Source organism: Sciurus carolinensis, unplaced genomic scaffold, assembly GCF_902686445.1.
Source record: "Sciurus carolinensis unplaced genomic scaffold, mSciCar1.2, whole genome shotgun sequence".
Lineage (NCBI taxonomy): Eukaryota > Metazoa > Chordata > Mammalia > Rodentia > Sciuridae > Sciurus > Sciurus carolinensis.
The window spans coordinates 1,175,117-1,200,028 of NW_025920146.1; the positions used below are offsets into that span (position 1 = coordinate 1,175,117).

General features: G+C 37.1%; 1 pseudogene; it reads right to left on the bottom strand.

The window, feature by feature from the left end:
- Window positions 1-21,613, bottom strand: part of LOC124974392 (ras-related protein R-Ras2-like) — a 46,500-nt pseudogene extending 24,887 nt beyond the window's left edge.
- Between the last annotated feature and the right edge of the window lie 3,299 nt (window positions 21,614-24,912).

Sequence of the window (24,912 nt, forward strand, 5' to 3'; positions counted from 1 at the left end):
TCACTGAATGATCATGCTTTTTTCATTGTGGTTTGGATACAATTTTTAAAAATCACAGTGATAAACTCAGAAAAAGCACATTCTTATTAGAAAAAAAATAGTTCTGAGATTCTATTGTTTATGAAATTCATATTGAAAATATAATCCCACAAAATGTTGATGCAATTTTGCCATCCATATTTGTGAAACAATTGAACACAAGAAATCTAAGCATTCAAGTCTGTTTGAGAAGGATCAGTGTAAAACATGAGACGTGTGCAAATACATGGTTTAGCAAGTATAACTGTAGTAATAGTTTTAAAGATGTTTGAACTCAATGCAAGATAATTTTTCAAGATGTATTTTGCTCTATTTTCATCTTTAAGTTTTTTATGCACTAACAAATGTGAACTAATAAGTGATATATGTCAAATACATAAGTAAATAAGAGGAAGATCAATAGAGTAGAGGGAAGGGAATAGAGGGAGTCGGAGAGATAGAGAGGGAGAGAGAGATGGAAAGCTGAAAGACACTGTATACCAAAATGGAGTAAATAAAATTCCATGCTTGTTTGATTTTGTCCAAATGAAACCACTTACTATGTATGACTGTAATTCTCTAAGTAAAAAAGAAAGCAAAAGCAATATATGGCAGTTTTATTAGAACTCCACAGATAATAAAACAATTCCAGTTTATATCAATGCCATTGCATACTTCAAATAAAAATTCAATTAATTCCTGAAAAAGGTTGTTTTTAATTTAATTTATGAAATCACAACAGTCACTAGAATTTCATTTAGTCAAAATTTAATCTGACATCACTCTGAATGCTAAGTTAATATTACGTATCATATTCTATCAACTGAAACAGAAGTTGCAGTTATCAATGTCTATACACACACAAATGAACCCACACAGAGAGACACCCAACATAGACTGAATGAAATAGAATTGCAAAATTTTAGTTCTGTAGCTCTTGGGAAAAAAAAAAACAAATTTCTGCATGATATTAGGTCCTTTTGCTCTTTGGAGCCATTATCAGTAGCATTGAAAAATATATGCCCTTTGAAGAACTGTTTTATAAATCAATCTAAAGATCTCAGTGTGGCATTTAACATTTTGAAAACAATATCCTATGTTTTAGTTGATATTTACTCAAAGTCAGAAATTTTAATCAAATAATCAGTTAATGGGCAGCTAAAATATAATCCTTTAAGCTTTTAGCCTATTGAGATAATTCAGAACAAAGTTTGAAATATGAAAAAAAGAATAGTGGGATGACTTTTTCTTACATAAATATTCATGAAAAAAGACACTGGAAGAGAGGGGCAGAAAGACAATACCTGCAAACATTTAGGTTTTGAAATATTCTGTTCTCCAAGAGCAGACTCAGATGGCACCAACTGCAACTTCCGTCTCAGGTCCCTAGGGGGCGCAATCAGCACAGGAAGTCACTGGATCCCCAGCGAAATTGCAGGTGGGTGGGCGGGGTGAGTTTGAAAATAGAAGAGCACGGGGGGCAGCTGGGGCAGTGTCACCTCTCTCCACCAATCCATGGCGGACTGCGGGTGCAGCAGTGGCCCAGCAGCTTGTGCTGAGGATCTGTGCTTGGGTCATGGCGGCAGCGGTGTCTCCTTGAAGCGCCTGTGCTGGGTGCACGCTCTTTGTTATCAGTGAGAGCGGCCAGAAGTCAGGGCAGAGCAACCTGTCCCCGACAGTCTCCCCGGACCCTAAGGGCTCCAGATACCCTCTTCAGTTATGCTGCCCCACTGCAGAGCTCATTCCCACCCAAGGGGCAGCCGCTGCGGCCTACCCCCGGTGCTAGGGTTGCTCGGCTATTTGTTCGACTACAGCGCAGTGCCCCCTTAACTGGCAGGTCCAGGGGGACCCTGGTGCTGACACTCTGGGGCCCAGTTCAGCACAGAAGACCCATAGACCAGCACGCGGCAGTGGGCAAGGTTCAGCCCAGGCGACCTGAGATCTTGGACTCTGCAGGACTCCAGTTGCATTAGTTCCAGGCGCTGGGCAAAGTATGGGGTCATTGGGAGATGGTGGAACTGGCCTGCTCGTGGGCCCAGGGGCGGTGGAGCCTCCTCAGTGGCCTAGGGTGTGTACAGGCCCAGGTGCCACCCAGGTGGCCTAGGGTGGGCACAGGCTGGGTGAGCTCTGGCTTGTGGGCCTGGCCCCAGGGGCACAGTATCATGAACTTTGCGAGCACAAGCACCTGGGTCCCCACCTTTCTCTAGGAGTCACCCAGTCGGGACTGCGAGTCGCTAGGTCTGAAGGCCGTGAGTGGGTGATGCGGTGTGCCTTTAATTCTGGAAGAATCTAGGAGAAGGAAACTGAGCTAGCTAGAGTGCACTGTGCTGCTGCTCTTTCTTCCTTAATCAAAGCCAGGTGAAAACTTTAAAACTGCAACCCTGCCCTTCACTCCTTGAAAGAACATCACAGACCAATCCCATTACTCTGATTAAAGGTGGGTTGATTAGTGTCTGAATCTCAGCATCACAGTCTTGTTAACTAAGAATTAGTGACATCCATGGTGGACTTCAAGTGTCAAGTGCCAGTCACTAAACCGACCCTTTCAGACCTCTGCCCTGGACTCTGTCCTCCATGCCTCACAAGGCCTGGTTCCTCACCCCAAATGGGTGTTGGGCAATCCTTGAAGCAAAACTGTCAGCGTCCACAGCTTTGCCACTCCACTGTTTCTCCCTCTGTTGACTATTTAGAATACAGTAGTGATCTCCAAAATAGGGGAGAATGCTGATTTCAAATGACCTTTTTTAAAAGGAGGTGCAATCTCTTGTGCAAGAGCTTTCCCACCTAAATCTGAATTTCCTGACTAAATCTTTATCAATCCTGCTAGTTGCATCTTTCACAGAAGGCCCTTTTTGATAGGGGTCTTTAAAACACAGTAGTGAACTTGATTTGCTGCTAACTACTTTAGAAAAATTAGCTGTACTACTCATTACCTCTCTCCTGAAATACTGGCATGCTAGGAAACTGTGTACTCTGGGTTTAAAAGCAAAAATTATTTTATCATTATTTAATATTCTTAAAAATCTACCAGTTTTAAGTTGTTGTAAAAACATAATCAAAATACTGTAGCCATCTTTCTCATGCATCATCTTGATCTTGATATTCCCCTATCTAAATACCTTTGTGGCCAGTGCACTCCTTAAGCTATAGAGTGCATTTCTTAATCCAGTACTTAGAGATTTCCATAAAATGTCCATAAACTATGTTTTCCAACAATTTCAAACTATTTCTCAATGCAAATATCCCCTTTTAGCTAAATGTACTTCAGAAAAGCCTGGGTTTTCCCATCTTTGCTTTTTGAGTTCATATCAGTTCACCCATCCCAATTGTCTGCTCTGTTGCTCTAACTGGGGCCTATGCCTCATAACCTTCAAAACACAACTTTTCAAAAATCCTTTCCTGAATACAACCTAGCCTCTGGTGCAATTTTTTCCTCTGACTGGTGACTTATTTTCTAAATTTATGTACTAAGTCATATACTTCTATTGTTGTCTTGAGCAATTTTAAAAACTTGTTTTGTGTAGCATATTTTTCTCTTTATAAAATTCTAGTAATAAGTGCATAACATAAAATTTTCTATTTTAATGAGTTTCAAGTGTAGTTTTCAGACCTTAAATAAGTTCACATCATTGTCCACCTATCTCTGTCTTCAGAACTTTTATTTAAGCATATTAAGCAGGTTTTATTTAAAGGTAATAATACAGACTTCTACCGGGAGGAAGAAGGGGGCCATGGCTGATGTTCTAAAGTTCCAAGAAGTGAGCTTCTAGGGGCAGTCTCCAACTTCCAGAGGCAGATGTCTTCATGGCTTTATTTTCTCGATTTGACCAGATCCACTATTTCTACACTAACTACCTGTCCTTAATTCTGGCTTCATTTCCCCCTTTTGCTTCAGGAACTCCTTACTGCTGTAAGAAAAAGGGGAAGCCAATCATTCTGGCTGCTTTGAAGCTGGAAGGGGGCAGTAAGGGGCAAGCAGTTTGGGGTTCCCTTTTAAAAATCAGGTCAATCATGGGGCTCAAGGTAGAAGTCTGGTTGAGGAAGAGCAGGTTGTAAAGTCATCTGGAGGTGGGTGCTTCTATGAGAGAAGAACAAAAAGACATGAATACTGAGATGTGGTTAGTACAAAGTAAATGTTGTAGCAAGTAGAACATGCCAATGAATACAGTGAAAATGACAGAAGTCAATAATTCCTCACCAGGACGAGGAAGAACTGAGAAATTGTTCCCATAATAAGGCCTAACAAAGACTGGAGAGGACAGGCCTGTATTTGGGGACTTTAACACTGTTCAGGTTATCAGGAATGTAAACACAACATTTAACTCTTAATGTCATTGATATCCCCAGAAAATATAGTTAAGCTACTTAATGTCATCTGATTTTTTAAAAATATCCCTTTATTGATATAATCTGTGTTTAATAGAGATCTCTATACTTCTGTATCTTAGGGCTAGATAATCATACTAGCAAACATAGATTAAGCCTACCTGTGTAAACTGTAAAATTTCTGACTGGCAGTGTCTCCTGATAGTTATCAGGCACATTTGTCTAAGAATCTTCCACTTTGTAGCTTCCAGTCTTTATTCTAGTGGGCTAACACAAGTGTACATCTTAAGTTACATTTAACTCTTATTTCTTTTAAATGCCCAAGAATGGCTGTGTTTTGGTTTAACTGTTTTGCTGGGTATCTAAGATCAAGCTGGTCAAACTGATTTGTTCCTGTCTGTTAAAGAGTCAGCTGAGTTCCCACAGTGGTCACTCATAGAGAACTTAAGAGCAGTTCTTAGCTCCACCAGTGCCATTGGCTAGGCAGGTCTCCTCGATGAGGTGGCTTCCTTTGGAAGCATCAAAAGATGTCTCCCTTTTTCCATGACCCTCCTTTGCACTGATTGACTTTACATCCTCTAGTGTCCTCATCAATCTCCTTGATCAGGTGGTTGTGTGACCCAGAGTTGCAACACTCCTAAGAGAAGTCCTCTTTTTTCCTGGTTCAGGCTGACTGAAGGCAAAAGATCCAAATACTGGTCTATATTGCCCTCTGTATTTAATCTTAATCTCTAAATTTGATTTTAATTATCCAAGAAGCCAATCTCACCAGTCATAAAGTAAGAGTACTGGACTTTAACTTCAATGTTTATAACTTTACAGTTATTTACCCCTTTTATCTAACTGGAGTCTGTATTAGTACTGGAAGTTACCACTATCTGTTCTATAGGTGTCCTAGGTAATCAAGTTACCTAGGTTTTGTGTTCTTGAAGCAGCTACTTCTGCAAAACATTAACAGATAACTGTATTAGGTTCCCATTCTGACTAATTCCCAGAGACTCAAAGTGAACACACGGTAATGCAAATCCACAACAAGGTTTTATTAAGCAAGCTCGAGCCTGGACTGCAACCAGCACCTCAGACCGATACAATGGCTGGGGAGAAGCGGCCCAGAGTGGTGAGAAAGCACTCTATTTAAGATTTTTTTTAAGCATTCATACACAAGGACCTGTACATTATTGGTTAACATTCAGACAGCTAAATATTTGTCCTCTTTTGGTTTGGTCCCTCTACTTTATTTGAATCTTATTGGGTCCCACCAAAACTGAATGGTCCTAGAGGGAGCACAGGGGAGGGAAGGAATGAATTATGAGGGAGGGGGGTCAGGGCTAGTTTCCCCTGTCCTTGATAGATGGGGTCTTCATACATCTGCACATTCCTCAGATAGCTATCTCTGAACAGCCTTGATAAGCCTGGGACCCAGCACATCCTATTTGACCTGTATTGGCCCTCAAGGGCACCACTGTGGCTGCCAGCATCCTCAGTGTTTGCATGCCCTTTTCCTGGGGGGGATCGGTTTTACAGGCCAGTTCACGAAATAGCTCATTTATACAAGATGACTGCACAGATGGCACCCCATTCTCAGCAACAGTTTTACTAAATGAAATTTGCAAGAGTAAAACTATATATTCAACGTGTATAATAGTCATTTTAAATTTTGGCTGAACTATACATTATATCCCCTGTTTGAGATCATAGTAATTTTACAACAAAAACCAATCTTTTGAATATAATTTTAGAGAAGTTGGAGTCCAGCTTATTTTGGCACTCCAAAGCTTACATGCAGTAAGCTGGGAGGCAGAGCCTTATCTCAGGTAAGGCGTGGCTCTTTACAAATCTTAAGGGTTCTAATTATGATGTTGATCTTTGCTTCTTTCTTAAATGTCATTGTCCACCTATCTCTGTATTCAGAACTTTTATTTTTCTGGCAAAACTGAAACTCTATACCCATTAGACAACTTCCTATTCCATCCTTTTCTGCAGTTGCTGAAAATTACAATTTTTTTCTCCAAAATTTACTGTACACCCCAAAGGAAAGGAATTACACAGTATTTTTTGTAACTGACTTATTTCAACTATTTTCCTTAGTATACTATCTTCAGGGTTCATCCATATTGCAGATTATGTCATGAGGACTTTCAGATATTTACACAGTTTCTTTATCAATTCATCTATCAAAGGGCATTGGAGTTGTTTCTATATTTTAACTTCTGTAAACAGTGCTATGAATGTGAGTTTACACATATCTGTTCAAGATTGTGCTTTCATTTCTTCTGGGTCTAGATCTGGGAATGGAATTTCTGGATCACATAGTAATTCTGTTTTTAGCTTTTTGAGAAACCACTGTACAGTTTTCCATTTCAATCATATTATTTTATTTTATGTATAATATTTTAATATTTAAAATTAGATTTTACATAATTTTTTTATATTTACTAGATTGTGAGATTTTAATGGAAGGACTGTGTCTTAAACTCCTGTGTGCTCACCCAACTCCTAGATGATAGTGTCTCTACATTGAGCCTCCCTATTTTTCTTCTCTTACAAATACACACACACACCACCCTGCATCTGCATATTGTCTCTTCTTCCTGAATTAGAAAGTGTTGAATTATTTGTTTCCCTTTATCCCTGTTACCTTATGCCTTATCTTATGCCACCATCATTTCCCAAATTACCACAACAATCTCCTTATTTGTTGGTCCTCCTTCCTGTCTTGCCCCTTTCAGCACATAAGTATTTATAATTTCCATCATTTTAATTTCAGTTGAAGCATCTAATGAATGTAAAATGTTTTTAAGGCACTTTCTTAGTAATGCTTATATATATGTGCATAAGGATAATTTACATGAACTGTACAAATTTCTATGTATATTTATTTTTTATAATTCAGGAACTCCATCTCAGGAAACTTGGCCAAGTGTTTCTTCAAATGATGAATTCAAGAACTATAACTTTCCAAAATATAAACCACATCCTCTAATTAGCCTTGCACCCAGCTATTATTTTAAATGAAAAGGGGAGAAATTATATAATCCTTTCTAATTTCTTCAAGTATTTGTCACAATAAAATTTCCATGCAAATAATAATACATACAATTCTTAAATATTTTGGGACCTAATGTAATTAAATTCCTACCTTCCTTTGTCATATTAATTTTATAATTCAGTAAGAAAAAACAATAAAGTATGAAGTAGCATTGAGTTGTAAATAAAATGAGTGTAGAACTTATGTATTAAAATTTTAGAGTTTATCTAGAAAGCTCCTTTTCCCAGAAAAAAAGCATTGATTAATTCCTTATTTGGTATCATAAAGATCATGATACATTTTCATTTTGCTTTCCACAGAATTATTCTCTATTTACTCACAAAACACCTAAATGTTATAAGTAAAATTTTGACTCTGATGCTTACATCAGATGACCCACATGTATTTTCTTCAGCATTACTGACATAATTTCTATTTGAAGATTATAAACTGTGACTCCACAGCAAAATGTAACATCCTGAATGTCAGCAGTTCAGTTGAAGTTTCTTCTCACAGCTACATCCAGATCAGTCCAAAATTCCCAGTAAAATTGGCCTGAATATTTTGGCTTGTGGAATGCATTATATTTGCAGTAATATAGAATAACCTCTTGACTTTATTTTCCATTAAAATTTTTAAGTCACCAAAATATCAAATTAAGGACATTGTCTATTTTAATTAAAAAATTCACATTACTTACAACATAACACACTTCTTGTACTTCCATTTCTTCTCAAACTGTGATGGGCTGACAGATCTGACTTCATGAGAATGTTATAGGCCAGACTCTAAGGGAAATGACTAAACACACTCCATTTTGCTCTGAGACTCCATGTTATGTAGGAAATAAGCTTCTCCCATGGGAACACCCCGCCTCTGTACCCATCATGAATTACTTGGTGTGATATGTTTAATAATATACAATGGGAACTCCTATGTAGTAAAGAATTGCTCTCCTTTCATTCCTATTACTCCTAAACAATGTACCATATGAACAGTGATTGTGTGGATGCTAGTAACCATTTTTTCATTTGTACCTAGGTAAGGGTCATTTTGACCCACTTCCACCTCTGTTGATGATCTCATGATGTTAGTTTGTAATTTTGAATCATAGCAACAGACACTTATGATTGATGTGATTTTTGATATAATAACCCCTACAACCCTGTGGTTGGAGCTTTTCTTCCAATAGCCATTTTTTGGGACATTTTGTGAGACAGTCAGCTGGTCGACTTATTAAAGACTCTCAAATTTGGACTTCTCAGTGGTGATCGGTCTGTTCTTAAGTTGCGCCCCATAACAAAACTAGGAAATAATAGCAAATCATTTCTGATACCAGAAATATTTTTAAATATTTGTATGTACTGATAGTTCTTATTGTTAGTATAAAACCTTATATTCTCAGTTAGACATTCTAAGGAAGATAGTCATGTATGCTGACATATTTTGGTCTCTCCAAAGCAGTATAATTCATATTTTCTATATTATATATATAGATATAGATATGGTGCATATATATATATATATATATATATATATATATATATATACCAATTCCTATGGTAATGTTCAGTGTGAAGCAGATTGTCCATGAACTTAACTCCAAGCTTGTCAGTTCCTAGGGTCCTCTGGATGTGTACCAGAATGGAAAAGTGCTGAAGACTGGAAGATTCTGGAGAATGTCTAGGTTTCCAGGATTCCTCGGACCCACTTAGAACATTCAGGGGAGAATATTTATCTGCTTGTAATGGTACTTTTGTCAGTGAAAGTCAGTAAAAGAACCTCTGATTTCTCAAACATAGAAAATCCCATTAAAATAATCCCTACCTCCATTATTCCCAGTTATGTTAATTTCATAACTACAATTAGCATTCTTTATTAACTTTTGGCTTGGTTGTCTTGATTAATGAAGTTGTATAAAGTTATGCACATTTAAATTGAGCTTAGTACCTTCTAGTAACCATTCCTATTAAATTCTATTGAATGACTTGTGTCTGTTCTTACCTTGAATCACACTGATATATTTTGGGGTCCCTTTTCTTTGTTTTTACCCATATGATAGGAAAATGATGCTTTTATGCACTTGCCTGCATTTCAATACTGTGAACGTTGATGTAGTCATTAAGCTCTTCTTATGGAGGTCACTTAATTTTGAGACAGAAAGATGACTCAAATTCAACAGCTTTAATATTTTTCTTGAACATTGAAAATTTGAACTGAAGTTATTTATTGCCTCTTCCTAAGGCAATGACAAGATAAACCTCTTTAGACTAAAATAGTTTTGAGTCTCTTTGAACTCAACAAAAGTATCTGTTTTAGGTCACTTACATTTAGCAAACAAAAACACTTAGGAAATAGTTTTAGCTGAAAAGTTTCTATCAGCTAAGATGAAAATTGTCACATTTTTTATTGTTATATCTAGGTTAGACTGTGAAAGAATTGAGATAACAAAATTTGTACAGGTAAGTCACATCTTTGTAATTCTTAAATGTCATTATGCCTCGGTTTCCTCATATGTACAATGATAATTATTATTTATGGTAGTTTCCAGAATATTTCAGGAACATGCTTAAGTTAAACATATATATATATATGTATATATGCAAAAGTATAATGTATAATACATAATACAACATGTTATATTTATTACATAGTTTCTCTTAATGACCTGGATCTCTGATTGTGACCAAGAAGAGCTGCTGTCATTTATCAAGTTTGTGAAGGCCATGTTCTCCAAATTTTTGTTCTTATGTTCTCTTTTTACTTATAGTTAACTGCCTTTCAGGTTACTGCAGCTCCAAATACCACTCACATTTCCTCCAAAGCAAGAAGAAGTGGAAGGAAAAGGGTGGTACCAGCCACATTTACCTTCTTATATTTTGAAAGCAAGGCTTTAAGTAGAAACCCCTGAAAGGCTCTTCCCAAGTCTTATTGGCCAGTGTATTAATTGTAAGAGAGGCTGGAAATTGGGAGCAGGATTGTGGTAATTAGCCTAAACTTAGAAACAGTCCTGATTTATGATCCATCTGTCAATTAACAAGGAAAAGGGACAGTGGGTATTGATAGATTACTAAGAACATCTGCCATAAGGACACTGAGTGTATTGCCCCCAGTCCTTGGTGATTCATGAAGAAAAGTAAAAGCAAAGGTTGAATATTTTAATATTCATCGATTCAGAAAATAGAGGAATCTAAAATTTTACTTGAGGTCTAGACTTATCTTGAAAATGTGGAACTGAGATATAATTATTACTGTATAATTTCAATTGCAAATCAAATTCAAGTATATCTGGAGTACTCCAAATCAGTACTTAAAATAGTACTCGTATTAAAAAACACATGTTTTTTAAAAAAACTCTAAATACTGATTTGTCTTTGCCAACTTTTATAGTAACTCAGAGTAAAAGTTAATGAAACAGTTCTTTGCTTTTTTACAGTTTGAATCTGAGAAAAGTATTTCAGCAGAAGAGGCCATGAAGTATGCATACTTTCAAAATCTGGGCCCAAGAATACCTGCTTTACCAAAAAGTAAGAAAATACAAAGTTTCCCCTTTTTGTATTAATTTGTCTAGTATTGGGGAATGAAATGGATTAGAGGTTTAGAAAGAGAGGGTTGCTGATTTTAAATCTGAAACATAGGTCATTTTCAAAAGTAGATCAAATTATTTTAAAAGAAGGAGTCCCACTGTACAGTTTTTCAAATCAGAAATAATTTTCCATTCTGTATAAATTTTTTAATATATATAATTTCACTTTTCTAAGAAACTGTAGACATATATGTTTTAAATTCATTTTTACTGAAAACAAATGGATACATCTTGTTTCTCTGTTTGTACATGAAGTAGAGTCTTGTCATTTATGTAATCATACGTTTACCTAGGGTAATAGTTTTGATTCATTCTGTTATTTTTTTCTTCCCCCACCTCTCCCACCCCTCTTTTCCCTCTACACAGTCCTTCTTTCCTTCATTCTTACTGCTCTCCTTAGCCTAAATCTAAACCTAACCCTAAACCTACTGCTAGCCCGTCCCACCCCCCATTATATGTCCTCATCCACTTATCAGCGAGATCATTCGTCCTTTAGTTTTTTGAGATTGGCTTATCTCACTTAGCATGATATTCTCCAATTTCGACCATTTGCCTACAAATGCCATAATTTTATCATTCTTCATTGCGGAGTAATATTCCATTGTATAAATATGCCACAGTTTCTTTATCCATTCATCAACTGAAGGGCATCTAGGTTGGTTCCACAATCTGGCTATGGTGAATTGAGCAGCAATGAACATTGATGTGGCTGTATCTCTGTAGTATGCTGATTTTAAGTCCTTTGGGTATAGGTCAAGGAGTGGGATAGCTGGGTCAAATGGTGTTTCCATTCCAAGCTTTCTGAGGAATCTCCACACTGCTTTCCAGAGTGCTTGCACTAATTTGCAACCCCACCAGCAATGTATGAGTGTTCCTTTTTCACCACATCCTCGCCAACACCTATTGTTGCATGTATTCTTGATAATCGCCATTCTAATTGGGGTGAGATGAAATCTTAGGGTAGTTTTGATTTGCATTTCCCTTATTACTAGGGATGTTGAACATTTTTTCATATATCTGGTGATTACTTGTACATCTTCTTCTGTGAAGTGTCTGTTCATTTCCTTAGCCCATTTGTTGATTGGATTATTTGTATTCTTCGTGTAGAGTTTTTTGAGTTCTTTATAGATTCTGGAAATTAGCGCTCTATCTGAGGTATGGTTGGCAAAGATATTCTCCCACTCTGTAGGCTCTCTCTTCACATTTCTGATAGTTTCCTTTGCTGAGAGAAAGCTTTTTAGTTTGAATCTATCCCAGTTGTTTATTCTTGCTTTTATTTCTTGTGCTATGGGAGTCCTGTTAAGGAAATCTGATCCTGAGCCAACAAGTTGAAGATTTGGACCTACTTTTACTTCTATAAGATGCAGGATCTCTGGTCTGATTTCAAGGTATTTGATCCATTGTGAGTTGATTTTTGTGCAGGGTGAGAGATAGGGATTTAGTTTTATTCTGTTGCATATGGATTTCCAGTTTTCCCAGCACCATTTGTTGAAGAGGCTATCTTTTCTCCATTGCATGTTTTGTCTAGTATGAGAAAATTATATTTATTTGGATTTCTGTCCATGTCCTCTCTTCTGTGCAATTGATCCACCTGTCTATTTTGGTGCCAATATCTTGCCGTTTTTGTTACTAATTCTTTGTAGTATAGTTGAAGTTCTGGTATTGTGATAACCCCTGCTTCACTCATCCTGCTAAGGATTTCTTTAGCTATTCTGTGTTTCTTATTTTTCAGATGAATTTCATGATTGCTTGCTCTATTTCTGTAAGGTAAGTCATTGGGAATTTAATTGTAATTGCTATTGAATCTGTATAGCACTTTTGGTAGTATGGCCATTTTGACGATATTAATTCTGCCTATCCAGGAACATGGGAGATCTTTCCATCTTCTAAGGTTTTCTTGAATTTCTTTCTTTAGTGTTCTGTAGTTCTCATTGTAGAGGTCTTTCACCTCTTTTGTGAGATTGATTCCCAAGTATTTTATTTTTTTCGATGCTATTGTGAATGGGGTAGTTTTCCTAATTTCTCTTTCTGAAGATTCATCACTTATGTATAAAAATGCATTGGATTTATGAGCATTGATCTTGTAACCTGCTACTTTACTGAATTCACTTATGAGTTCTAAAAGTTTTCTGGTTGAATTTCCAGGTTCCTCTAAATATATAATCATGTCATCAGCGAACAGGGATAGTTTGAGTTCCTCTTTTCCTATTCGTATTCCTTTAATTTCTTTGGTTTGTCTGATTGCTCTGGCTAGAGTCTCAAGGACGATGTTGAATAGAAGCGGTGAAAGAGGGCATCCCTGCCTTGTTCCAGTTTTTAGGGGGAACGCTTTCAGTTTTTAACCATTTAGAATGATATTAGCCATGGGCTTAGCGTAGATGGCCTTTATAATGTTTAGGAATGTTCCCATTACCCCAATTTTTTCTAGTGTTTTGAGCATAAAGGGATGCTGTATTTTATCAAATGCTTTTTCTGCATCTATTGAAATAATCATGTGATTCTTAACTTTAAGTCTGTTGATATGGTGAATGACATTTATTGATTTCTGAATGTTGAACCAACCTTGCATCCCTGGGATAAAACCCACTTTATCATGGTGCACTATCTTTTTAATGTATATTTGTATGCGATTTGCTACAATTTTGTTGAGAATTTTTGCATCGATGTTCATTAAGGATATTGGTCTGAAATTTTCTTTCTTTGATGTGTCTCTGTCTGGTTTAGGTATCAGGGTGATATTGGCTTCATAGAACGAGTTTGGTAGGGTTCCCTCCTCTTCTATTTCATGGAATAGTTTGAGGTGTATTGGAATGAGCTCTTCTTTAAAGGTTTTGTAGAACTCGGCTGAGAACCCATCTGGTCCTGGACTTTTCTTTGTTGGTAGGCTTTTGATGACCTCTTCTATTTCATTGCTTGAAATTGGTTTATTTAAGTTGTGTATGTCCTCCTCGTTCAGTTTAGGTAGTTCATATGTCTCTAGAAATTTGTTGATGTCTTCAAGGTTTTCTGTTTTGTTGGAGTATAGATTTTTGAAATAGCTTCTAATTATGTTTTGTATTTCACTCGTGTCTGTTGTGATGTTTCCTTGTTCATTCCGAATTTTAGTAATTTGAGTTTTCTCCCTCTTTCTCTATGTTAGTGTGGCTAAGGGTTTATCAATTTTATTTATTTTTTCAAAGAACCAACTATTTATTTTATTAATTTTTCCGATTGTTTCTTTTGTTTCGTTTTCGTTGATTTCAGCTCTGATTTTAACTATTTCCTGTCTTCTACTACTTTTGGTATTGGTCTGCTCTTCTTTTTCTAGTGCTTTGAGCTGTAGTGTTAACTCGTTTATTTGTTGATTTCTACTTCTTTTTTTGAGTGCACCCCATGAAATAAATCTTCCTCTAAGTACTGCTTTCATAGTGTCCCAGAGATTTTGATATGATGTGTCTTTGTTCTCGTTTACTTCTAAGAATTTTTTTATTTCCCTCCTGATGTCTTCTGTTATCCATTCATCATATAATAGTGTATTATTTAGTCTCCAGGTATTGGAGAAGTTTCTGTTTTTTATTCTGTCATTTATTTCTAATTTCAATCCATTATGATCTGATAGAGTACAAGGTAGTATCTCTATCTTCTTGTATTTACTAACAGTAGCTTTGTGGCATAAAATATGGTCTATTTTAGAGAAGGATCCATGTGCTGCTGAGAAGAAAGTGTATTCATTCTTTGTTGGATGGTATATTCTATATATGTCCGTTAAGTCTAAATTGCTGATTGTGTTGTTGAGATCTATAGTTTCTTTATTCAATTTTTGTTTGGACGATCTATCCAGTGGTGAGAGAGGTGTGTTAAAATCGCCTAGTATTATTGTGTTGTGGTCTATTTGATTTCTGGAATTGAGAAGGATTTGTTTGACGTACGTGGATGAGCCAATGTTCGGGGCATAGATATTTATGATTGTTATATCTTGCTGATTTATGCTTCCCTTAAGCAGCATGTAATGTCCTTCTTTATCCCTTCTGACTAGTTTTGGTTTGAAGTCCACATTATCTGAGATGAGGATGGATACTCCAGCTTTTTTCTGTGTCCGTGTGCGTGGTATGTTTGTCCCCATCCTTTCACCTTTAGTCTATGGGTGTCTCTTTCTATGAGATGAGTCTCTTGCAGGCAGCACATTGTTGGATTTTTCTTTTTAATCCAATCTGCCAGTCTGTGTCTTTTGATTGATGAATTCAGGCCATTAACATTCAGGGTTATTATTGTGATATGATTTGTATTCCCAGTCAATTGACTCATATTTGTTTTTGACATGATTTGGTTTCTCCTTTATTTGGCTATTCCTTTAGACTAGCGCCTCCTGTTGCTGATTTGCATCGTTGTTTTTCATCTCTTCCTCATGGAATATTTTGCTGAGAATGTTCTGTAATGCTGGCTTTCTTTTTGTAAATTCCTTTAGCTTTTGTTTATCATGGAAGGATCTTATTTCATCGTCAAATTTGAAGGTAAGTTTTGCTGGGTATAAGATTCTTGGTTGGCATCCATTTTCTTTCAGGGCTTGGTATATGTTGTTCCAGGCCCTTATAGCTTTTAGGGTCTGGATTGAAAAATCTGCTGATATTCTTATTGGTTTCCCTCTGAATGTAATTTGATTCTTTTCTCTCGCAGCCTTTAAAATTCTGTCTTTATTTTGTATGTTAGGTATTTTCATAATAATGTGCCTTGGTGTGGGTCTGTTGTAATTTTGTATGTTTGGAGTTCTATAAGCCTCTTGTACTTGGTTTTCCATTTCATTCTTCAGATTTGGGAAATTTTCTGTTATTATTTCATTGAATAGATTGTTCATTCCTTTGGTTTGTTTCTCTAAGCCTTCCTCAATCCCAATAATTCTCAAATTTGGCCTTTTCATGATATCCCATAGTTCTTGGAGATTCTGTTCATGATTTCTTACCATCTTCTCTGTTTGTTCAACTTTGTTTTCAAGGTTAAATATTTTGTCTTCAATGTCTGAGGTTCTGTCTTCCAGGTGTTCTATCCTATTGGTTATGCTTTCTATGGAGTTTTTAACTTGGTTTATTGTTTCCTTCATTTCAAGGATTTCAGTTTGGTTTTTTTTCAGTATCTCTAACTCTTTATTGAAATGATCTCTTGCTTCCCGTATTTGGTCTTTTAACTGTTGATTGGTGCGATCATTTAATGCCTGCATTTGCTCTTTCATCTCCTCCTTCAATGCCTGCATTTGCTCTTTCATCTCCTCATTAGCTTCCCTGATCGTTTTAATTACGTACATTCTGTACTCCCTTTCTGACATTTCTTTTGCTCTGCTGTCATTGGGTTTTATTGATGTAGTATCTAGGTTTGTTTGGGACATTTTCTTCCCTTGTTTTCTCATAATGGTCAGTTGTCAGTGGGACCCTGAGATATTGCAGTTTTCCACTATTGGCTTATAGTGTCCCAGTAGATTTCCAGTGTATCACCTCCCAGCCTTCAGTAGCCTGATGTCTTGGAGGAATCTGATAAAGCAGCTCATTCGAAGAATACTGCCCCTAGCCCTCTACTGGTTCCACGTTTTGGAACTGGCTCTGTGCGGAAATGCTCTCACTGTGGGCCTGCACCGTGCAGCTGGCCGTGTGGGAAGAGCCCACTGCCGGAGTGTGGAAGACTACCTTGGGAAGACTCAAGCTGCCCTGCCCGGCTCTGCTAAGCCACCTCTATCTGGGCCTGCCACCCGGGCTGAGCTTTACCCAGTGGGCAGACTCACCCGTGGCTCCACTTCAGTCCGAGTCTCTCAATGCCTCCCCTTCTTAACTCCTGGGTTCTGGAGCGACCGGGGGTGCAGTCTCCCTCTAGGCCACCATCTTGGATCGCCCCGTGAAGAGAGCCCGCAGCCGGAGTGGGCAGAGCCGCCTGAAGAGGTCTCCGGCTGCCCTGTCCTTATCCCTGAGTCTGATTGCAGAACGAGGCTCTCCGCTGGTTCTTTGCAGGAGTACACTGCACTGCAGCAGCTCCGGGACTCGGAGTGTGCTCTGTTCAGACAGGCTCTCACTAGCGGGCCAGTTCCGTTCCGAGAACCTGGAGAAGCTGGCTGTGTGGGCGGGGCCCACCGCCGGAGTGCGCAGGACTGCCTGTGGATGACTCTAGCTGCCCTGCCCGGCTCCGATAAGCCACCTCTATCTGGGCCTGCCACCCGGGCCGAGCTTTACCCAGTGGGCAGACTCACCCGTGGCTCCACTTCAGTCCTAGTCTCTCAATGCCTCCCCTTCTTAACTCCTGGGTTCTGGAGCGACCGGGGGTGCAGTCTCCCTCTAGGCCGCCATCTTGGATCGCCTAAATTCATTTTTACTGTAAACAAATGGGATACATCTTGTTTCTCTGTTTGTACATGAAGCAGAGGCTTGCCATTTATGTAATCATACGTTTACCTAGGGTAATAGTTTTGATTCATTCTGTTATTTTTCCCCCCACCTCTCCCACCCTTCTTATCCCTCTATATAGTCCCTTCTTCCTCCATTCTTGCCCCCCTCCTATTCTTTATATGTGTTATAATCCACTTATCAGTGAGATCACTCATCCTATGGTTTTTTGAGATTGGCTTATCTCACTTAGCATAATATTCTCAAATTTCATCCATTTGCCTGCAAATGCCATAATTTTATTATTCTTTATGAATGAGTAATATTACATTGTATATATATGTGTGTGTATATATATTACATTGTATATATATATATCACAGTTTCTTTATCCATTCATCATTTGAAGGGTGTTTAGGTAGGTTCCACAATCTGGTTATTGTGAATTGAGCAGCTATGAATATTGTTGTGACTGTCTCTGTAGTATGGTGATTTTAAATCCTTTGGGTATAGGCCAAGAAGTGGGATAGCTAGGTCAAATGGTGGTTTTATTCCAAGTTTTCTAAGGAATCTCCACACTCTTTCCACAGTGACTGAACTAATTTGCTACCCCACCAGCAATGTATGAGTGCACCTTTTTCCCTACATCCTCTCCAACACCTATTGTTGCTTGTATTCTTGATAATCGCCATTCTAATGGGGGTGAGATGGAATCTTAGGGTAGTTTTGATTTGCATTTCTCTTATTACTAAAGATGGTGAACATTTTTCATATATTTGTTGACTTCTTGTAGATCTTCTTCTGTGAAGTGTCTGTTCATATCCTTAGCCCATTTGTTGATTGGGTTATTTTTATAATCCATGTAGAGTTTTTTGAGTTTTTTTATATATTCTGGAAATTAGTGCTTTACCTGAAGTATGAGTGGCAAAGATTTTCTCCAACTCTGTAGGCTCTCTCTTCACATTACTGATAGTTTCCTTTGCTGAGAGAAAGTTATTTAGTTTGAATCTGTCCCAGTTTTTGATTCTTGCTTTTATTTCTTGTGCTATGGGTGTCCTGTTAAGAAAGTCTGATCCTAAGCCAAAATGTTGAAGATTTGGACCTACTTTTTCTTCTATAAGATGCAGGGTCTCTGGTCTAATTTCAAGGTATTTTATCCATTGTGAATTGATTTTTGTGAAGGGTGAGAGAGAGGGGCTTAGTTTTATTCTGCTGCATATGGATTTCCAGTTCTCCCAGCACCATTTGTTGAAGAGGCTATCTTTTCTCCATTGCATGTTTTGGCACCTTTGTCTAGTATGAGAAAATTGTATTTATTTCGGTTTCTGTCCATGTCCTCTATTCTGTGCAATTGATCCACCTGTCTATTTTGGTGCCAATACCTTGCCGTTTTTGTTACTAATGCTTTGCAGTATAGTTGAAGTTCTAGTATTGTGATAACCCCTGCTTCACTCATCCTGCTAAAGATTTCTTTAGTTATTCTGTGTTTCTTATTTTTCCAGATGAATTTCATGATTGCTTGCTCTATTCCTGTAAGGTAAGTCATTGGGATTTTAATTTATTTGCATTGAATCTGTATAGCACTTTTGGTAGTATGGCCGTTTTGACAATATTTGTTCTGCCTATCCAAGAACTTGGGGAACCTTTCTATCTTGTAAGGTTTTCTTTAATTTCTTTCTTTAGTGTTCTGTAGTTCTCTTTGTAGAGGTCTTTCATCTCTTTTGTTAGATTGATTCCCAATTATATATTTTTTTCAAAGCTATTGTGAATGGGATAATTTTCCTAACTTCTCTTTCTGAAGATTCATCACTTACATATAAAAATTCATTAGATTTATGAGTACTGATCTTATATCCTGCTACTTTACTGAATTCACTTATGAGTTCTAAAAGTTGTCTCGTGGAATTTCCTGGTTCCTCTAAATTTATAATCATGTCATCAGCAAATAGGGATAATTTGAGTTCTTCTTTTCATATTCTAATCCCTTTAATTTCCTTCGTCTGTCTAATTGCTCTGATTAGAGTTTCAAGGACGATGTTGAATAGAAGTGGTGAAAGAGGGCATCCCTACCTTGCTCCAGTTTTTAGGGGAAATGCTTTCAGTTTTTCACCATTTAGAATGATATTGCCCATGGGCTTAGCATAGATGGTCTTTACAATGCTAAGGAGTGTTCCCACTAAGCCTTTTTTTTCTAGTGTTTTGACCATGAAGAGATGCTGTATTTTATCAAATGCTTTTTCTGCATCTATCAAAATAATCATGGGATTTTTTACTTTAAGTTCGTTGATATGGTGAATTAAATTTTTTGATTTCCGGATGTTGAACCAAACTTGCATCCCTGGGTTAAAACCCACTTGATCGCAGTGCACTTACCTTTTTGATATATTTTTGTATGCAGTTTGCTAAGATTTTGTTGAGAATTTTTGCATCAATGTTCATTATGAATATTGGTCTGAAATTTTCTTTCCTCGATGTGTCTCTGTCTGGTTTAGATATCAGGGTGATAATAGCTTCATAGAATGAGTTTGGGAGGGTTCTCTCCTCTTCTATTTCATGAAATACTTTGAGATTAATTGGAATCAGTTCTTCTTTAAAGGTTTTGTAGAACTCGGCTAAGAACCCATGTGGTCCCGGACTTTTCTTTGTTGGTAGGCTTTTGATGATTTCTTCTATTTCTTTACTTGAAATTGATCTATTTAAATTGTGTATGTCCTCCTGCTTCAGTTTAGTAATTCATATGGCTTTAGAAACCTGTTGATGTCTTCGAGATTTTCTGTTTTGTTGGAGCATAGATATTCAAAATAGCTTCTAGTTATGTTTTGTATTTCTCTCATGTCTGTTGTGATATTTCCTTGTTCATCCCGAATTTTAGTAATTTGAGTTTTCACTCTCCTTCTCTTTGTTAGTGTGGCTAAGGATTTATCAATCTTGTTTATTTTTCCAAAGAACCAACTATTTATTTTGTTAATTTTTTTGATTGTTTCTTTTGTTTAATTTTCATTGATTTCAGTTCTGATTTTAAGTATTTCCTGTCTTCTACTCTTTTTGGTGTTGCTTTGTTCTTTTTCTAATACTTTGAGCTGTAGTGTTAGGTCGTTTATTTGTTGATTTCTTCTTTTATTGAATGCACTCCAGGAAATAAATTTGCCTCTAAGTAGTGCTTTTATAGTATCTATTAGTGAAACTCTGGAATATTGCAGATTTCTTCTATTGACTAATATTGTCTCTGTAGATTTCCAGTAACTCCCCTCTTAGCCTTCAGTAGCCTGAAGTCTTGGAGGAACTTTATAATGTGGTGTTCTTCTCTAGGAAGCTGCCCCTCTAGGGGTGGTGGCCTTTAGGTGGGGTATATTCCCTGTCAGTGGGCAGAGGTGCCTCCACTTATTGACTGATGATCTGCCAAATGGGGACTAGACTGCAGACTTGGGCATGTCTGATCTGGGCCTGTGTCTCTGGTTCTAGTTCCCTGGTGGGAAAGCCTCACCCACCAGGGAAGACTCACCCAGTGGGGAAGTTTCACTGGGCAGTTCTCCTCTGAGAAGTTCCCTTCAGTCCAGAACTACCACCTGTACTGGGAATCCCTCCTCTTCGATGTTCTCAGGGGCCTGATCTACCACCTGGTCTGGGGAGCCTGGCCCTGAGAGAGACTCCCTTGCTGAATGACCCTCCTCTGCTATGATCCCTGGGGACCAGAGCTACCACCTGGGCCTTGGACACTCACTCTGCATGGAAGCCTCTCTCTGTGCATCCCTCATCTGCAATGTTCCTGGTTGACTGGCTTCTCAGCTTCAGCAGGGGAGTCTTACTGGGCCACTCTATTCCACAAAGTTTCCTGTTTTTTGGGACTACTCCACCATCTGAGGAGCCTGACCAGTGGGAGAGATTCACCTGGTGGCTCTGAGTTGGTCTTGAGTCTCTCAATACCTCCTCTTTTTGACTCCTGGGTCTATCAAAGACCCTCCTGTAGGTGTCTCGGGAAGGGAGCTGCCCTTACAATGATGATGGCCATGCCCTCAGGAATAATTCAAAATACCTACAATATCCTATAAAGAAGCCTCTGGGTACCTCCACGATGCAGGCATGCTGTCTCATCTGCTGACTTGCTCCGTGATGGTGACAGACCTCGGCGTGTTGGTTGGACAGGGTCACTCGCTGATGGTGTCTGTCTTTGGCCTGGTGGTTGGGCGGGTTGGCTGCCCACCACCTAGCTTCACAATGCAGGCAGTTGGGTGCCCGCTGGCTACCTCCGAGTTGCAGGTTGCTGGACTCACCCACCAGCTCGCTCCGTGACTGCGACCGACCAGTGATTGACAACATTAATTGTGCCTTGGATTATTGATAATTCCCATTCTGATTGGAGTGAAATTAAATCTTAGAGTAGATTTCATTTCCATTTCTCTAATTGCTAGAGATATTGAACCTTTTTTCATATATATGTTGAGTGATTGTATATCTTCTTCTGTGAAGTGTCTGTTCAGTTGCTTAGTCCATTAATTTATTGGGTTATTCATTTTTTTGGTGTTAAGTTTTTTTGTTTTTTAAATGGTCTAGAGATTAATGATTTCTCCAAGGTACATGTGGTAAAGATTTTCTCTTAATCTCTAGGCTCTCTCTTCAAATTATTGATTGTTACTTTTGCTGAAAATAAGCTAATTAGATTGAGATCATTCCATTTATTGATTCCTGATTTACCTTGTGCTTTAGGGGTCTTGTTAAGGAAATCAGATCCTTGACCAACATGGTAAAGATTTGGGCCGACTTTTTCTTCTAGTTGTCCCAGAGTCTCTTCCAGTTCCAAAATCTTTGATGCACAGTGAGTTGAGTTTCATGCAGGTTGAGAAATAGGGCTTAATCTTATTTTGTTACATGTGGCTTTCCAGTTTTCCCAGCACCATTAGTTTAATGAGGTATCTTTCCTCAGTGAATATTTTTGGTGCCTTTACCTAACATGAGATACCTGTTTTATGTGGGTTTGTCTCTGTGTCTTCTATTCTGTACTACTGGTCTATATGTCTGTCATGGTGAAAATATCATGTTGGTTTAAACACTATGGCTCTATAGTATACTGTTTGAGATCTGGTATCGTGATGCTTCCTGCTTCACTTTTCTTGCTAAGATTTGCTTTGGCTCTTCTGGGTCTCTTAATATTCCAAGAGAATTTTATGATTGCTTTTTCTAGTTCTATGAAGAACACCATTGGGATTTTAGTAGAAATTGCATTAAATTTGTATAATGCTTTTGATAGTATAGCTATTTTGACAATATTAATTCTGCCTACCCAGAAACATGGCAGGTCTTTCCATTTTCTAAGGTCTTCTTTGATTTCTTTCTTTAATGTCCTGTAATTTTCATTGTAGAGGTCTTTCACCTCTAGTTAGTTTGATTCCCAAGTATACTTTTTAGGTGACTGGGAATGTGGTATTGTTTTTATTTCTCTTTCAATGGATTCATTATGGATGTATAGTAATGTGTTTGATTTATGGGCATTGATTTTATATACTGCTGTTTTTCTGAATTCATTTATTCTAGAAGTTATTTCATGGAATTTTTTGATCTTTCATTATAGAATCAAGTCATTGGCAAATGGTGATAGCTTGTTTTCTTCTTTACCTATTTGCATACGTTTAAATTTTTTCTTCTATTTTTTCTGGCTAGAATTTCAAGAACAATGTTGAGTAAAAGTGGTGAAAGAAGGCATTCTTTTCTTGTTCCAGGTTTTAGAGGGAAAACTTTCAATTTTTCTCGGTTTAGAATTATGTTAGTTTTGGGTTTAGCATATATGGCTTTTATGATGTTGAGGTAGGTTCTTACTATCCCTAGTTTTTCTACTGTTTTGAACATGAAGGAGTGTTGTATTGTCAAATGCTATTTCTACAGCTAATGTGATAAATGTATGATTCTTATTTTTAATTCTATTGACATGATAAATTATATTTTCAGATTTCAATATGCTGAACCAACCCTGCATCCCTTGGACAAAATGAACTTGATTGTGGTGCACCATCCTTATGTTTTTGTATGAGAGTTGCCAGATTTTGAGATTTTTGCATCTAGGTTCATCAGGCATATTTTTTTGAAGTTTTCTTTCTTTGATGTGTCTTTGTCTCATTTTGGTATTGGGGTGATAGTAGCCTCATAGAATTAACTTGGAAGGGTTTGCTTTCTATTTCATGGAATAATTTGAGGAGTTTTGGTGTTTGAAGATATTGAAGGACTCAAATGAGAATCTGTCTTATCTTGTATTTTTCTAATACAAGTAGGCTATTAATGGTGTTTTTGATTTCATTACTTAATATTGTTTTGTTGAAATCATGTATGACCTCCTGATTCAGTATAGGTAGGTCATATGTCTCTAGAAATTTGTCAATGTCTTCAGTATTTTCTGTTTTATTGGATTATAAATTTTCACAATAGTTTCAAATTATCTTCTGTATATCAGTTGTGTCCATTTTGATATTTTCTTTTTCATCACATATTTTAGTAATTTGGGTATCCTTTTTTTTACTCTTTGTAGTGCAGCTAGGTATTTACCAATTTTATTGATTTTTTCAAAAACTAAACTTTTGTGTTTTGTCAAGTTTTTCATGTTTCTTTTGTTTCAATTTCATTGACTTTACCACTGATTTTAATTATTTCCTGTCTTGTACTCTTTTTGGTATTGATTTGTTCTTTTCCTAGAGCTTTCAGATGTAATGTCATTTATTTGTTTACTTTTTATTCATTAATAAATAACTCATTGTAATATATTTTCCTCTTAGTATGGCATTCATAATGTACCAGAAATTCTGGTATGTTGTATCCTTGTTCTCATTTACCTCTAGATATTTCATCCTTGGTTTTTTCTACTATCTATTCATCATTCAATCGTGTATTATTTAGTTTCCATGTGTTAGAAATAATTTTATTTTATATTTTATAATTAATTTTTAATTTCAGACCATTATGATCTGATAGAATGCTGGGTATTATCTCCATTTTTTTTTTTTGTGGTACTGGGATTGAACTCAGCACCTTGTGCTTGTGAGGCAGGCACTCTACCAGCTGAGCATTCTCCCCAGCCCTCCATTTTTTTGTATTAATTAAGAGTTGCTCTGTGGCATAAAATATGGTCTACCTTAGAAAAGGATTAATGTGCTACCAAAAAATAAGTATATTCACTCATTAATGAATGAAATATTATATTAACTGCTAAATTTAAATTATTGAGTGTATTATTTATTTCTATGTTTCTTTATTAAGTTATTGTTTAGAAGATGTGTCAAGTAGTGAAAGCCGTGTGTTAAAGTCACCCAGTATTAATGTGTTGTGGCCTACTTGATTCTTGAAATTGAGAAAGGTTTTTTTTTTTTTTTTTTTTTTTTTTTTTGCTTTTTTTTGTTGTTGTACATAGATGCTCTATTGTTTGGAGCATAAATATTTTTAAATATTTACAATTGTTATGTCTTGCTGTTTTATAATTCCCTTCAGTAGAATGAAATGAACTTCTTTATCCCTTCTGATTAACATGGGCTTGCAGTACACTTTATCTGGTGCAAGGATTGAAATCCCTGCTTGCTTATGTAATCCACATGAGTAACTTTTTTTCTTATCCTTTCACCTTCAGTCTAATGATAACT